This window comes from Triticum dicoccoides, chromosome 2B, assembly GCF_002162155.2.
Source record: "Triticum dicoccoides isolate Atlit2015 ecotype Zavitan chromosome 2B, WEW_v2.0, whole genome shotgun sequence".
NCBI classification, from domain to species: Eukaryota; Viridiplantae; Streptophyta; class Magnoliopsida; order Poales; family Poaceae; genus Triticum; species Triticum dicoccoides.
Window position 1 is genome coordinate 189,150,540 of NC_041383.1, and position 10,426 is coordinate 189,160,965.

At 45.0% G+C, this 10,426-nt stretch overlaps 1 long non-coding RNA gene across 5 annotated transcripts; it reads right to left on the reverse strand.

The window, feature by feature from the left end:
- Positions 1-846: 846 nt before the first annotated feature.
- LOC119362981 lies at positions 847-4,315 on the reverse strand. 5 transcript variants are annotated; one of them, XR_005173710.1, is made up of 7 exons: positions 3,749-4,314; positions 3,566-3,640; positions 3,096-3,203; positions 2,450-2,571; positions 2,157-2,360; positions 1,835-1,949; positions 847-1,172 (listed from the first exon to the last, which is right to left on the reverse strand). It is a non-coding gene; the product is annotated as an uncharacterized LOC119362981 (long non-coding RNA). The 5 variants fall into 5 exon arrangements; XR_005173713.1 differs by having other exon boundaries at positions 1,835-1,946; positions 2,215-2,360; positions 3,749-4,313; XR_005173712.1 differs by having other exon boundaries at positions 2,215-2,360; positions 3,749-4,313.
- Positions 4,316-10,426: the final 6,111 nt, after the last annotated feature.

Below are 10,426 nucleotides of genomic sequence, written 5' to 3' on the forward strand. Positions count from 1 at the left end.
GGTGCTCTTATGTAAGATGATGTTGTATTCGTGTGGCATTGTATGCCTTTTGTATGTATCCCTATCTATTATGTAATGTTGATGTAATGATATCCACCTTGCAAAAGCATCTTCAAGATGCGCTTCTATCCTTGGTGGGACCTTCGAGTTCCTTTAGGATAGGGTCGCATCTTGGGCGTGACAACATGTTATTGATGTGTACCTTACCAGTACTCGTAGTAGCTCCTGGGTATTTGATACCGGTGCGGTTGCTCATATTTGTAACTCAAAACAGGAGCTGCGGAATAAGCAGAGACTGGCAAAGGACGAGGTGACGATGCGCGTCAGGAATGGTTGCAAGGTCGATGTGATCGTCGTCCACTACACCACGACACTCAAAACAGCGTCAAACAATGTGTCGGCACAGGTCACCTAAGCTGACACATTTAGTGTCGGCAAAGACTTTTGCCGACAGAAAGGAGCTGTCGCCTATAGTCCTGCCGTGATAGGTCTTTCCCGACAGATAAATCTTTGCCGACACATACTATGACAGGCTTGGTGAGGTCTACGCCGACAGACATTTGTATGCCGACAGATCATGTGACAGTGTGCTATGCCGACACATCATCTGACAATGTGCTATGCCGACAGATACTATGACACCCCTTAATATGCCGACAGTTCATCTGTCAGCGTGCTATGCCGACAAATAGGGCGATGCTCAATAGTTTTGCCGACACATTTGCTGCCAGCGTTCTACGTTTCAGCACAAATGCAAATGCATCATATTTTAACATGAAATTACATTCATAATATTCAATTTATGTTCAGTGTGCAGTACATATACAAACAAAACACACTCTTCGATTCATCACAAGATACCATTGATTAATACATTCATTCAAGCATATATACAAGATTCATTAGTTTGCTACACTCAAGTCAGCTACAACCAATAAGGAAATAAGTAAGTCAACATACAAGACGTTGTCTATTACAAAATATGACGGCTAAGCTCCTAAGAGACCCAATTGTTCGATCACTTGACTACTACAAGATAATAAGGAAGAGACCAAATATCTTCGATCACCAAGCTGACCTCAACTTCCATATCCACGAAATGTGTCAAACATGCTATGAACAAAACCGATCATCAGAACATCTTGTATCAACTTGTGGACGTGCCATTGTCACTGCAAAAGAACTTAAATGTTTGAGCAATCTTATAAACGAGAATTTGTTCAAATTTGTAAGTTGCCCTTGATCCCAAAGATCTAAAAACTGAAGATGTACTACAAATAGTTTGTTACAGAAGATATCCTTAATAAAGCATCAACAAAAGTCAGGCTAGCAACTAGCATATCACATGCCTTAATAGAAAATTTATGGGCTCATTGACTTAGATCTGTTAAAAGGCATAACGAATAAGGTTCTTATTGTAACTTTACAGATTTGTATTTGAAGTTCCTCAACCAGCAAATAATCAGATATGCACTTGTACATGTACCAGCAGTCATAAACGTGGTAGCAGGAAGTGCACTTGGTGAAAAAAGGCATTTCGAAGACCATATGCTTGCACATGCATCTTGGTTTAACAGATGCACTCTAGTTAGGCATTGTCTAGTGTGAGTAATTGCTAGGATGATCTTTACACAATTTATAATAAATCATGCCTGCCATTTACTATGTGCTCTGGGTTCATCTATAGTCCATTTAATTACTACATGCGCTCACTTCATCTACAAGCCACTAAACTATTCACGGACCTAGCATAATTATTGATATCCATTAGTAAGCAAATCTGATTCAGAATCTAAACTCGGATGAATCTATTTAGAAAATGTAAGAAAGATACCTAGCAAGTAAATGGTGTTACATCTTCCATCACGACAAGAAAGAACAAATGGTTAGAGCATGCACGACTGTAAGAAAGGACATCCACCCATCAGTTGAGCTAAGAAGTTGCCCTGCTGAAAATTATGTGCACCAGTTTAAGGCGAACATCTAAGAAGTATAAAATAAATGGGACACATTGCTAGCAGTAAAACAAAATCACGTATATGCATAGTGCAGGGATGCCTCAGTTAGAACAAGGCATGACTCAAGTTTGGTGCACAAATCAGTATTTACAATGAACAAGCGGATAAAATAGATCCTTAAAGAATAGGACCTCCTACCTAAATATATATATAGAAGTCCACGAACAATTTTTATGTGCATGTTTATCGATGAAACCTTGTTACGAGGCTGTATTTGGTCTGGACACACGGTGAGAAGGAAGATGTTCCCGTGACATGGTTTGTGATGTGATGCTGTTCGATGAGCTTGATGATGCCATTCACAGGACTGTTCTTCACGATCACCAGCATTTCAGCTTGCATCTGTAAGTTCATTTTTTGTTTCTTTTTGTGAATCGACGAGAAGTGAATATATGCAGCATGATTTTCAGAATGGAATTGGTTAAGCTGACCTTGAGAGAAACTCCACAGAAATGGAGGTAGTGGTTCAAAAGTGTGTTCATCCCCTCCTCCTCGGTCTTCCTGTATGCCTTGAGCTCATTCTGAAGCTGGCTTGGATCAACCTTTCATAATCCTGTGGCACGAGAGTTGAACGCATTAGTTGATATATAGATAGATAGAAGCGCGTGACTAAAATTCCGAAACAGAAGTAGCATCAATACAAGTAGTACAAAAGAAACATTTAATTGGTGTATCATTAATTACTTTGTTGTGCAAATTAATTGGCAGAGTTTGGAGCTTTTACGGATCATGATTCTGTGGGCGGGTTGATGGACATGCAGCAGGACAAAAAAGAAGGTAACATTAGCCCCTCCCTCAGCAGCCTCGCGCTCGGAGGAAAGGAGCTCCCCATAGACACAATAGCAATAGATCCGGTGACCCTACTGGATCCGGTTGGAGGAGTGGAGCATGGAGACGGCGACGCACATGGAGGAGTGGATGAGGATGAATGTCATGGAATATAATTCAAATAAGACACACCATGGACATCTTGCCAGAGAAGAGCATAAATCGTTGCCACATGGTGACTAGGCGAATTAAATAAGTATAACGGGTTGCCTTCATAGAAAATTAGAGAGGTTGATCACAATCGCCTACCATATATGTTTGTACCATTCTTTAATAGTATCCATGTACAAATCAGCCAAGCACCACCCACGAAAGACATGGCCTTATCCAGCGGCACATACGAGCTATAGGTTGGTCCTGTCATGGAAGTTCAAAATAAGCACACAACAAAGATAAGCCAAACTGTTGTAGGAAAATATATTTGGCTACAACACAAAAATGTATCATTTCAGTTTCAGATGTTTGTACTGTAATTATTTTAAATTTGCAACATGAGCGAAGGTTCAAGTGTAAATTTTTTTAGAACTACAAGGTAATGATAAACAATATGTTTCATTCAAAACTAAGGGTAATGACAGAATAATTAAGATGATCATTTGCACAAATAGGGCAAGGTCAATCAATAAGTTCAGTCTGTTCCTATCAATATAGAGACTGTGCAATGAAAACATGATATGAAAAATTAATATCCAATGTTGCTTAATGAATACTATTCTGACCTCATGTAGGCGTTGACCAAACTTCAGAAGCCTCTTGTGGAGTTTTCCCTATGTACATAGATTCAATTGAAGACGCTGCAGAGATGATATTATTCAGTTCAACGCTAAGCCAGGAAGATCTCATGGGCAATATCACACAATCATGAGGAATCACATAAAAGAATAACACATGATTAAGCTTACCTACAGGATGCAACAGTTAGATGCAAAGGAGGGCATGACAAGGGGGAATAGGGGAGCCATCACTGGAGGTGGAAGAGGGACGGCTGGGTGGCACCTCGGGATGCAGGGGGTTGTGCGGCTCCTTGGCTGTGGATGGAAGCACCACGGGGTGGAAGGAAGCTTTGGGGGGCACTAACGGCAGTCGGAGAAGCAACCGCTCAAATTGGTAAGCACGTCGGCCGTCGCCAGGGCGACACGTCGGGATGCACCACGGGCTGGGCAAGAGCTTCGGGTGGCGGCGTGGCGCCGCCGGCGGTGGAGGCGCAGCGGCGCGACCGAATCGGCACACGCGGCGTCGGTCGCTGGATGAGCTGACGACGGGGCGTCACCTCAGGCTGCTGGTGGTGGGGCTGCACCGCGGGCTGGATGGGAGCTTCGTGTGGCGCGGGCGACGGTGGGACGTGCAGCGGCATGACCGAATCGACGGAGATGAAGGGTGGCGGCGGCTGGTGGGCGATTTAGGTTTAGGTTTAGGTTTGTGTGGCCAGGGTGAGATAGCGCGCTTGTGTTCAGACTTCAGAGGAGCGCGGCTGGGATCTGGGCCTCTCGCACGCTCGGTTGTAGCCTCTCAATACTTGGGTCGCGGCCCACGCATGGAAACTGGTGGACTGGATGTGAGAAACGCGACACTTTTTCCGTTGAAGAGCATCGCCGACACATAATCTACCCTCAAAAGGTACATCTACCGACACATTTTGTATTGGGAAATGTTTGTGAAGTACCGACGGATAGAGTGTCTCTCAACTAAACAACGTGGACAATTGATGTGTCGGCGTTCTTTCGGACAGATAATGTGTCGCTAATGTACAGCTATGCCGACAGATGCATGTCGCCGTTGCGGTGTCGTGGTGTAGTGGTCGGCACGCTGCCTCTACATTTACCTACGGATTAGTTTTAAACCTCAACAATTGTTATTTAGTGTCAGCTTTGAGCATGAACATTGTATCTAGATCTCGTTTGATGCGAGATGGCTACTCTTTTAAATCCGAGAATAATGGTTGTTATATTTATATGAGAGATATGTTTTATGGTCATGCCCCGCTGGTCAATGGTTTATTTTTAATGAATCTCGAACGTGATGTTACACATATTCATAGTGTGAATACCAAAAGATATAAGGTTGATAATGATAGTCCCACATACTTGTGGCACTGCCGCCTTGGTCACATTGGTGTCAAACGCATGAAGAAGCTCCATGCAGATGGACTTTTGGAGTCTCTTGATTATGAATCATTTGACACGTGCGAACCATGCCTCATGGGCAACATGACCAAGACTCCAATCTCCGGAATAATGGAGTGAGCAACCAACTTATTGGAAATCATACATACTGATGTGTGCGGTCCAATGAGCGTTGATGCTCGCGGTGGCTATCGTTATGTTCTCATCCTCACTGATGACTTAAGTAGATATGGGTATGTCTACTTGATGAAACACAAGTCTGAGACCTTTGAAAAGTTTAAGGAATTTCAGAGTAAGGTAGAGAATCAACGTGACAGAAAAATAAAGTTCTTACAATCAGATTGTGGGGGAGAATATTTGAGTCACGAATTTGGTACGCACTTAAGGAAATGTGAAATTGAATTTCACAACTCACGCCGCCTCGAACACCTCAGCATAATGGCGTGTCTGAACGTCATAATCGCACTCTATTGGATATGGTGCAATCTATGATGTCTCTTACCGATTTGCCGCTATCATTCTGGGGATATGCTTTAGAGATAGCCACATTCACTTTAAATAGGGCACCGTCTAAATCCGTTGAGACGACACTATATGAATTATGGTTTTGGAAGAAACCTAAGCTGTCGTTTCTAAAAGTTTGGGGATGCGATGCTTATGTCAAGAAACTTCAACCTAAAAAGCTCGAACCCAAGTCGGAAAAATGCGTCTTCATAGGATACCCTAAGGAAACCATTGAGTATACCTTCTACCTCAGATCCGAAGGCAAGATCTTCGTTGCCAAGAACGGGTCCTTTCTGGAGAAAGAGTTTCTCTCGAAAGAAGTGAGTGGGAGGAAAGTAGAACTTGATGAAGTACTGCCTTTTGAACCGAAAAGTAGCGCAGCTGAGGAAGGTGTTTCTGTGGTGCCTGCACCGACTAGAGAGGAAGTTAATGATGATGATCCAGGTACTTCAGATCAAGTTGCTACTGAACTTCCTTGGTCCACAAAGACACGTTCCACACCAAAATGGTATGGCAACCCTGTCCTGGAAATCATGTTGTTAGACAACAGTGAACCTTCGAACTATGAAGAAGCTATGGCGGGCCCAGATTCCAACAAATGGCTTGAAGCCATGCAATCTGAGATAGGATCCATGTATGAAAACAAAGTATGGGCTTTGACAGACTTGCCCGATGATCGGCGAGCGATAGAAAATAAATGGATCTTTAAGAAGAAGACGGACGTGGATGGTAATGTTACCATCTATAAAGCTCGGCTTGTCGCTAAGGGTTATCGACAAGTTCAAGGGGTTGACTATGATGAGACCTTCTCACCTGTAGCGAAGCTGAAGTCCGTCCGAATCATGTTATCAATTGCCGCATTCTATGATTATGAGATATGGCAAATGGACGTCAAAACAACATTCCTTAACGGCTTCCTTAAGGAAGAATTGTATATAATGCAACCGGAAGGTTTTGTCGATCCTAAGAATGCTAACAAGGTATGTAAGCTCCAACGCTCCATCTATGGGCTGGTGCAAGCATCTCGGAGTTGGAACATTTGCTTTGATGAAATGATAAAGCGTTTGGGTTTATGCAGACTTATGGAGAAGCCTGCGTTTATAAGAAAGTGAGTGGGAGCTCTGTAACATTTCTCATATTATATGTAGATGACATACTATTGACGGGAAATGATATAGAACTTTTGGAAAGCATAAAGGCCTACTTGAATAAGTGTTTTTCAATGAAGGACCTTGGAGAAACTGCTTACATATTAAGCATCAAGATCTATAGAGATAGATCGAGACGCCTCATAGGTCTTTCAGAAAGCACATACCTTGATAAGATATTGAAGAAGTTCAATATGGATCAGTAGAAGAAGGGGTTCTTGCCTGTTTTGCAAGGTGTGAGATTGAGCACGGCTCAAAACCCGACCACGGCAGAAGATAGAGAAAATATGAGTGTCATCCCCTATGCCTCAGCCATAGGGTCTATTATGTATGCCATGTTGTGTACCAGACCTGATGTAAACCTTGCCGTAAGTTTGGTAGGGCGATACCAAAGTAATCCCGGCATGGAACACTAGATATCGGTCAAGAATATCCTGAAGTACCTGAAAAGGACTAAGGATATGTTTCTTGTTTATGGAGGTGACAAAGAGCTTGTCGTAAAGGGTTACGTCAATGCTAGCTTCGACACAGATCTGGATGACTCAAAGTCACAAACCGTATACGTGTATATTTTGAATGGTGGGGCAGTCAGCTGGTGCAGTTGCAAGCAAAGCATCGTGGCGGGATCTACATGTGAAGTGGAGTACATGGCAGCCTCGGAGGCAGCACATGAAGCAATCTGGATGAAGGAGTTCATTACCGACCTAGGAGTTATTCCCAATGCGTCGGGCCCGATGACTCTCTTATGTGACAACACTGGAGCTATTGCCCTTGCCAAGGAGCCCAGGTTTCATAGGAAGACCAGGCATATCAAACGTCGCTTCAACTCCATTCGTGAAAATGATCAAGATGGAGACATAGATATGCGTAAAGTGCATACGGATCTGAATGTCACAGATCCCTTGACTAAACCTCTTGCACGAGCAAAACATGATCAACACCAGAATTCTATGGGTGTTCAATTCATCACAATGTAACTAGATTATTGACTCTAGTGCAAGTGGGAGACTGTTGGAAGTATGCCCTAGAGGCAATAATAAATGGTTATTATTACGTTTCCTTATTCATGATAATTGTCTATTGTTCATGCTATAATTGTATTGACCGAAAACCGTAATACATGTGTGAATACATAGACCACAACGTGTCCCTAGTGAACCTCTAGTTGACTAGCTCGTTGATCAACAGACGGTTATGGTTTCCTGACCATGGGCATTGGATGTCATTGATAACAGGGTCACATCATTAGGAGAATGATGTGATGGACAAGACCCAATCCTAAGCATAGCACAAGATCGTGTAGTTCGTTTGGTAAAGCTTTTCTAATGTCAAGTATCATTTCCTTAGACCATGAGATTGTGTAACTCCCGAATACCGTAGGAATGCTTTGGGTGTACCAAACGTCACAATGTAGCTGGGTGGCTATAAAGGTGCACTACAGGTATCTCCGAAAGTGTTTGTTGCGTTGACACGAAGCGAGACTAGGATTTGTCACTCCATATGACGGAGAGGTGTCTCTGGGCCCACTCGGTAATGCATCATCATAATGAGCTCAATGTGACTAAGTAGTTAGTCACGGGATCATGCATTACGGAACGAGTAAAGTGACTTGACGGTAACGAGATTGAACGAGGTATTGGGATACTGACGATCGAATCTCAGGCAAGTAACGTACCGATTGACAAAGGGAATTGTATACGGGATTACTTGAATCCTCGACATCGTGGTTCATCCGATGCGATCATCGTACAACATGTGGGAATCAACATGGGTATCTAGATCCCGCTGTTGGTTATTGGCCGGAGAGCTTTCTCGGTCATGTCTACATGCCTCCCGAACCCGTAGGGTCTACACACTTAAGGTTCGATGACGCTAGGGTTATAGGGAGAGTTTGTATGTGGTTACCGAATGTTGTTCGGAGTCCCGGATGAGATCTCAGACGTCACGAGGAGTTCCGGAATGGTCCGGAGGTGAAGATTTATATATGGGAAGTCATCATACGGTCGCTGGAAGTATTCGGGGGTTTGTCGGTATTGTACCGGGTCCACCGAAGGGGTTCCGGGGGTCCATCGGGAGGGTCCACCTGCCCCGGAGGGGCTCTATGGGCTGTATGTGGAAGGGAACCAGCCCCTAAGTGGGCTGGGCACCCCCTAGGGCCCATGCACCTAGGGTTGAGGGGAACCCTAAGGGGGGCGCCCCCCTTGGCTTGGGGGGCAAGCCCCCTCCCCTTGGCCGTCGCCCCCCTCTAGATCTCATCTAGAGGGGCCGGCCCCCTTCCCCCTTTTCCCTATAAATAGAGGGGAGGAGGGAGGGCAGCCGCACCTCATCCAAGGCGCAGCCCTCCCCCTCTCCAACACCCCTCCTCCTCCGTTTGAGCTTGGCGAATCCCTGCCGGAGAACCGCTGCTCCACCACCACCACGCCGTCGTGCTGCTGCTGGAGTTGTCTTCCCCAACCTTTCCCTCCTCCTTGATGGATCAAGGTGCGGGAGACGTCACCGGGCTGCACGTGTGTTGAACGCGGAGGCGCTGTTGTTAGGCACTTAGATCGGAATCAACCGCAATCTGAATCACTACGTGTACGACTCCTTCATCCGTGTTCTTGTAACGCTTCTGTGTCACGATATTCAAGGGTATGAAGATGCACTCCCCTCTCTCTTGTTGCTAGTCTCTCCATAGATTGATCTTGGTGATGCATAGAAATTTTTTAATTTTTGCAACGATCCCCAACACCTCTAGTTGACTAGCTCGTTGATCAATAGATGGTCATGGTTTCCTGACTATGGACATTGAATGTCATTGATAACGGGGTCACATCATTAGGAAAATGATGTGATGGACAAGACTCAATCCTAAGCATAGCACAAGATCGTGTAGGTCGTTTGCTAAAAGCTTTTCTAATGTAAAGTATCATTTCCTTAGACCATGAGATTGTGCAACTCCCGGATACCGTAGGAATGCTTTGGGTGTACCAAACGTCACAACGTAACTGGGTGGCTATAAAGGTACACTATAGGTATCCAAAAAGTGTCTGTTGGGTTGGCACGAATCGAGACTGGGATTCGTCACTTCGTATGACGGAGAGGTATCTCTGGGCCCACTCGGTAATGCATCGCCATAATGAGCTCAATGTGACTAAGCAGTTAGTCACAGGATCATGCATTACGGAACGAGTAAAGTGACTTGCCGATAACGAGATTGAACAAGGTATTGGGATACCGACGGTCGAATCTCGGGCAAGTAACGTACCGATTGACAAAGGGAATTGTATACGTGATTGATTGAATCCCTGATATCGTGGTTCATCCGATGAGATCATCATGGAACATGTGGGAGCCAACATGGGTATCTAGATCCCGCTGTTGGTTATTGGCCGGAAAGCTGTCTCGGTCATGTCTGCATGATTCCCGAACCCGTAGGGTCTACACACTTAAGGTTCGACGACACTAGAGTTGTTATGGGAATTAGTATGTGGTAACCGAATGTTGTTCGGAGTTTCGGATGAGATCGCAGACGTCACGAGGAGTTCCGGAATGGTCACCGAAATAATTTCTGAGGTTACCGGTATTGTACCGGGACCGCCGAAAGGTGTCCGAGGGTCCACCGGGTGGGTCCACCTGCCACGAGGGACTCAATGGGCTGAAAAGGGGTGGGAACCAACCACCTAGTGGGCTGGTGCACCCCCCCAAGGGCCCAAGGCACCTAGGGTTGAAAACCCTAGGGGGTGGGGGCGCCTCCCACCAACTTGGGGGGGCAAGCTCCCCCCTTAGCCTCCGCCCCCTCCCCCTTAGATGAGATCTAAGGTGG